The sequence below is a fragment of the Triticum aestivum genome, chromosome 7A (genome assembly GCF_018294505.1).
Source record: "Triticum aestivum cultivar Chinese Spring chromosome 7A, IWGSC CS RefSeq v2.1, whole genome shotgun sequence".
Taxonomy (NCBI): Eukaryota; Viridiplantae; Streptophyta; class Magnoliopsida; order Poales; family Poaceae; genus Triticum; species Triticum aestivum.
The window spans coordinates 56,723,976-56,730,628 of NC_057812.1; positions in this window are offsets into that span (position 1 = coordinate 56,723,976).

A 6,653-nucleotide genomic window follows, 5' to 3' on the forward strand; every position below is an offset into this window, starting at 1 on the left:
CGCGCGGGGTGGCGACGGTGTCTGGGCGGCGCGAGACGGCGTCGGAGGCAGGGCGACGACGGCGACGACGGCGACGGCGAGGCGCAGAGGGGCAGCCTGGCAGCGTCGTCGGGGCGGGATCGAAGAACTAAACAAAAAAAATTACAAGTGTTGTATATATAGACGGAGCATTGGTCCCGGTTTGTTCCACGAACTGGGACCAATGCCCCCCTTTAGTCCCGGTTGGTGCCACCAACCGGGACCAATGGCCTTGCGCTGGTGTGGTGGTGGGAGTTTAGTCCCACGTCGCTAGTTGAGAGCGGCCACCAGCTGTTTATAAGCTCCGCTGCCTCTTCCCTCTCGAACTCCTCTTAACTACAGGCCTATGGGCCTAATCTGACACCTCTCTGCTTGTGGGCCTATTGGGCCTTCTGCGGGCCTGAATCCTGGCCCAGGTTGGGTTTCTAGTCGTATTTAGGCCGTGGTGGCCCAATAGGTGGCAGTTATTTTTGTTGCTTTATTTATTTTATTTTGTTTCTACTTACAACAAAATACTTATTGTTGCTATTTTTTCCAGTTTTTTTGTTTTGTTTTCTGCATTATTTATTTTCTTTTGTTTTTCGCTTTATTTTTTTAATTCTTTTTGCTTTTAGTTTTAGAAAAATTATAAACTTTCTGTTAGTGCCATTAGTATTCAAATTTGAAAACACTTTTTTAGTTTTTTTGTTTTCTTTGTTTCTTTATTTATTTTATTTTGTTTCTACTTACAACAAAATACTTATTGTTGCTATTTTTGTTTTTTTCCAGTTTTTTTATTTTGTTTTCTGCATTATTTATTTTCTTTTGTATTTTGCTTTATTTTTTTAATTCTTTTTGCTTTTAGGTCAGCAAAATTATAAAATTTCTGTTAGTGCCATTAGTTTTAGAAAAATTATAAACTTTTTGTTAGTGCCATTAGTTTTCAAATTTGAATAGTTAACATTTGAATTCTTTGAAATTTGTGTGAATCACAAGTTTGTGATTAACTTTACTAAAAAAATGAACATAGATGCACCTATAGAGAAAATTCGACCTAAATTCATAATCAATTTCTATGAATTTCAGAGAAATTCATTATGAATTTAGGTCAAATTCCCTGTATAGGGGAATCTATTTTCACTTTGAGAGGAGCTCAACAAGGCAGAGAGGGACGGGCTGATAAACCGGTGTGAGCGCCCTTCAGTTGGCGAGGTGGGACTAAACTTTGAGCGCAACGAGGACCAACCCTTTAGTCCCGGTTTGTGGCACAAAACGAAACTAATGGTCATGGGCCAGGGCGAGCCCTATTTTTTCCAATTTTTTTGTTTTGTTTTCTGCATTATTTATTTTCTTTTGTTTTTTGCTTTATTTTTTAATTCTTTTTGCTTTTAGTTTTAGAAAAATTATAAAATTTCTATTAGTGCTATTAGTTTTCAAATTTGAAAACATTTTTTTTTGTTTTTTTGTTTTCTTTGTTGCTTTATTTATTTTATTTTGTTTCTACTTACAACAAAATACTTATTGTTGCTATTTTTATTTTTTCCCAGTTTTTTTGTTTTGTTTTCTGTATTATTTATTTTCTTTTGTTTTTTGCTTTATTTTTTAATTGTTTTTGCTTTTAGGTCAGCAAAATTATAAACTTTCTGTTAGTGCCATTAGTTTTAGTAAAGTTATAAACTTTTTGTTAGTGTCATTAGTTTTCAAATTTGAATAGTTAAAATTTGAAATCTTTGAAATTTGTGTGATTCACAAGTTTGTGATTAACTTTACTAAAAAAAATGAATATAGATGCACCTATAGAGAAAATTCGACCTAAATTCATAGTTTTCAAATGAACTCTGAAAACGTTGGCATACCATGTGCATGTACAAAACAGACAATGGTATCATACTCGTCTGTTACAAAGTTGGCATGGTATCATCATAATAGTTGCGGGAGAAAGTCTTCACTTTTTCTTCGCTTGTGTCATTTTGCTTATTGCGCCGTAACCATGGGTAATTTTCATCGTTTATCAGGATGCTTGGGTTAGCCTTGACTTTGAAGGGAGGAATTTCATGAAACTTTTCATAATCTTCAGACATGTCTGTCTTGCCCTCCACTCCCAGGATGTCCCTTTTTCCTGAAAGAACTATGTGGCGCTTTGGCTCATCGTATGATGTATTCGCTTCCTTATCTTTTCTTTTTCTCGGTCTGGTAGACATGTCCTTCACATAGATAACATGTGCCACATCATTGGCTAGGACGAACGGTTTGTCAGTGTACCCAAGATTTTTCAGATCCATTGTTGTCATTCCGTGCTGTGGGTCTACCTGTACCCCGCCTCCTGACAGATTGTCCCATTTGCACTTAAACAAAGGGACCTTAAAATCATGTCCATAGTCAAGTTCCCATATGTCCACTATGTAACCATAATATGTGTCCTTTTCCCTCTCGGTTGTTGCATCAAAGCGGACACCGCTGTTTTGGTTGGTGCTCTTTTGATCTTGGTCAATCGTGTAAAATATATTCCCATTTATCTCGTATCCTTTGTAAATCAATATAGTCAAAGATGGTCCCCTGGACAACAAGTACAACTCATCACAAATAATGTTGTCACCTCTGAGACGTGCTTCCAACCAACTGCTGAAAGTCCTGATGTGTTCACATGTAATCCAGTCATCGCACTGCTCCGGGTGTTTGGAGAGCAGACTATTCTTTTGTTCATCGACATACGGGGTCACCAAGGTAGAGTTCTGTAGAACTATGTAGTGTGTTTGAGACCAAGAATATCCGTCCCTGCATATTATTGAGTCACTTCCAAGAGTGCCTTTTCCAGTCAGTCTCCCCTCATACCGCGATTTAGGGAGACATATCTTCTTAAGGCCAGGAATGAAGTCAACACAAAACCAGATGACATCCTCTGTTTGATGGCCCATGGAGATGCTTCCTTCTGGCCTAGCGCGGTTACGGACATATTTATTTAGGACTCCCATGAACCTCTCAAAGGGAAACATATTGTGTAGAAATACGGGTCCCAGAATGACAATCTCGTCGACTAAATGAACTAGGACGTGCGTCATGATATTGAAGAAGGATGGTGGGAACACCAGCTCGAAACTGACAAGACATTGCGCCACATCACTCCTTAGCCTTGGTACGATTTCTGGATCGATCATCTTCTGAGAGATTGCATTGAGGAATGCACATAGCTTCACAATGGCTAATCGGACATTTTCCGGTAGAAGCCCCCTCAATGCAACAGGAAGCAGTCGTGTCATAATTACGTGGCAGTCATGAGACTTTATGTTCTGGAACTTTTTCTCTGGCATATTTATTATTCCCTTTATATTCGACGAGAAGCAGTCGGGACCTTCATACTGAGCAGGCATTCAAAGAATATTTCTTTCTCTTCTTTCGTAAGAGCGTAGCTGGCAGGACCTTCATAGTGCTTCTTGATGGGTTTCGTAGTAATTTCAAAAAAATTCCTACGCACACGCAAGATCATGGTGATGCATAGCAACGAGAGGGGGAGTATGATCTACATACCTAGTAGATCGACAACGGAAGTGTTTGGTTGATGTAGTCGTACGTCTCCTACGATCCGACCGATCAAGCACCGAAACTACGGCACCTCCGAGTTCTAGCACACGTTCAGCTCGATGACTATCCCCGGACTCCGATCCAGCAAAGTGTCGGGGAAGAGTTCCGTCAGCACGACAGCGTGGTGACGATCTTGATGTACTACTACAGCAGGGCTTCGCCTAACCTCCGCTACAATATTATCGAGGGCTATGGTGGAAGGGGGCACCGCACACGGCTAAGGAATAGATCACATGGATCAACTTGTGTCTTTCTGGGGTGCCCCTGCCTTTGTATATAAAGGACTAAAGGGGGGAGGCTGGCCGGCCATGAGGGGCGCGCCAGGAGAGTCCTACTCCCTCTGGGAGTAGGATTCCCCCCCCCCCCCCAATCCTAGTTGGAATAGGACTCGCGGAGGGGGGAAAAGAGAGAGAGGGGTCGGGCCCCTCTCCTTGTCCAATTCGGACCAAGGGAGGGGAGGGGCGCGCGGCCCACTATGGGCTGCCTCTTCTCTTTTCCACTAAGGCGCAATAAGGCCCATCTAGCTCCCCGGGGGGTTCCGGTAACCTCCCGGTACTCCAGTAAAATCCCGATTTCACCCGGAACACTTCTGATATCCAAACATAGGCTTCCAATATATCAATCTTTATGTCTCGACCATTTCGAGACTCCTCGTCATGTCCGTGATCACATCCGGGACTCCGAACAACCTTCGGTACATCAAAATGCATAAACTCATAATATAACTGTCATCGTAACCTTAAGTGTGCGGACCCTACGGGTTCGAGAACAATGTAGACATGACTGATACACGTCTCCGGTCAATAACCAATAGCGGGACCTGGATGCCCATATTGGCTCCTACATATTCTACGAAGATCTTTATCGGTCAGACCGCATAACAACATACGTTGTTCCCTTTGTCATCGGTATGTTACTTGCCCGAGATTCGATCGTCGGTATTCCAATACCTAGTTCAATCTCGTTGTTGGCAAGTCTCTTTACTCGTTCTGTAATACATAATCCCGCAACTAACTCATTAGTTGCAATGCTTGCAAGGCTTAAGTGATGTGCATTACCGAGAGGGCCCAGAGATACCTCTCCGACAATCGGAGTGACAAAACCTAATCTCGAAATACGCCAACCCAACATGTACCTTTGGAGACACCTGTAGTACTCCTTTATAATCACCCAGTTACGTTGTGACGTTTGGTAGCACCCAAAGTGTTCCTCCGGTAAACGGGAGTTGCATAATCTCATAGTTATAGGAACATGTATAAGTCATGAAGAAAGCAACAGCAACATACTAAACGATCGGGTGCTAAGCTAATGGAATGGGTCATGTCAATCAGATCATTCACTTAATGATGTGATCCCGTTAATCAAATAACAACTCATTCTTCATGGTTAGGAAACATAACCATCTTTGATTAACGAGCTAGTCAAGTAGAGGCATACTAGTGACACTTTGTTTGTCTATGTATTCACACATGTATTATGTTTCCGGTTAATACAATTATAGCATGAATAATAAACATTTATCATGATATAAGGAAATAAATAATAACTTTATTATTGCCTCTAGGGCATATTTCTTCAGTCCCCCACTTGCACTAGAGTCAATAATCTAGATTACACAGTAATGATTCTAACACCCATGGAGCCTTGGTGCTGATCATGTTTTGCTCGTGGAAGAGGCTTAGTCAACGGGTCTGCAACATTCAGATCTGTATGTATCTTTCAAATTTCTATGTCTCCCACCTGGACTAGATCCCGGATGGAATTGAAGCGTCTCTTGATGTGCTTGGTTCTCTTGTGAAATCTGGATTCCTTTGCCAAGGCAATTGCACCAGTATTGTCACAAAAGATTTTCATTGGACCCGATGCACTAGGTATTACACCTAGATCGGATATGAACTCCTTCATCCAGACTCCTTCGTTTGCTGCTTCCGAAGCAGCTATGTACTCCGCTTCACATGTAGATCCCGCCACAACGCTTTGTTTAGAACTGCACCAACTGACAGCTCCACCGTTTAATGTAAACACGTATCCGGTTTGCGATTTAGAATCGTCCGGATCAGTGTCAAAGCTTGCATCAACGTAACCATTTACGATGAGCTCTTTGTCACCTCCATATACGAGAAACATATCCTTAGTCCTTTTCAGGTATTTCAGGATGTTCTTGACCGCTATCCAGTGATCCACTCCTGGATTACTTTGGTACCTCCCTGCTAGACTTATAGCAAGGCACACATCAGGTCTGGTACACAGCATTGCATACATGATAGATCCTATGGCTGATGCATAGGGAACATCTTTCATATTCTCTCTATCTTCTGTAGTGGTCGGGCATTGAGTCTTACTCAACTTCACACCTTGTAACACAGGCAAGAATCCTTTCTTTGCTTGATCCATTTTGAACTTTTTCAAAACTTTATCAAGGTATGTGGTTTGTGAAAGTCCAATTAAGCGTCTTGATCTATCTCTATAGATCTTAATGCCTAATATGTAAGCAGCTTCACCGAGGTCTTTCATTGAAAAACTTTTATTCAAGTATCCCTTTATGCTATCCAGAAATTCTACATCATTTCCAATTAGTAATATGTCATCCACATATAATATCAGAAATGCTACAGAGCTCCCACTCACTTTCTTGTAAATACAGGCTTCTCTAAAAGTCTGTATAAAACCAAATGCTTTGATCATACTATGAAAACGCTTATTCCAACTCCGAGAGGCTTGCACCAGTCCATAAATGGATCGCTGGAGCTTGCACACTTTGTTAGTACCCTTTGGATCGACAAAACCCTCTGGTTGCATCATATACAACTCTTCTTCTAGAAATCCATTCAGGAATGCAGTTTTGACATCCATCTGCCAAATTTCATAATCATAAACTGCGGCAATTGCTAACATGATTTGGACAGACTTAAGCATCGCTACGGGTGAGAAGGTCTCATCGTAGTCAATCCCTTGAACTTGCCGAAAACCTTTTGCGACAAGTCGAGCTTTGTAGACAGTAATATTACCGTCGGCGTCAGTCTTCTTCTTGAAGATCCATTTATTCTCAATTGCTTGCCGATCATCGGGCAAGTCAA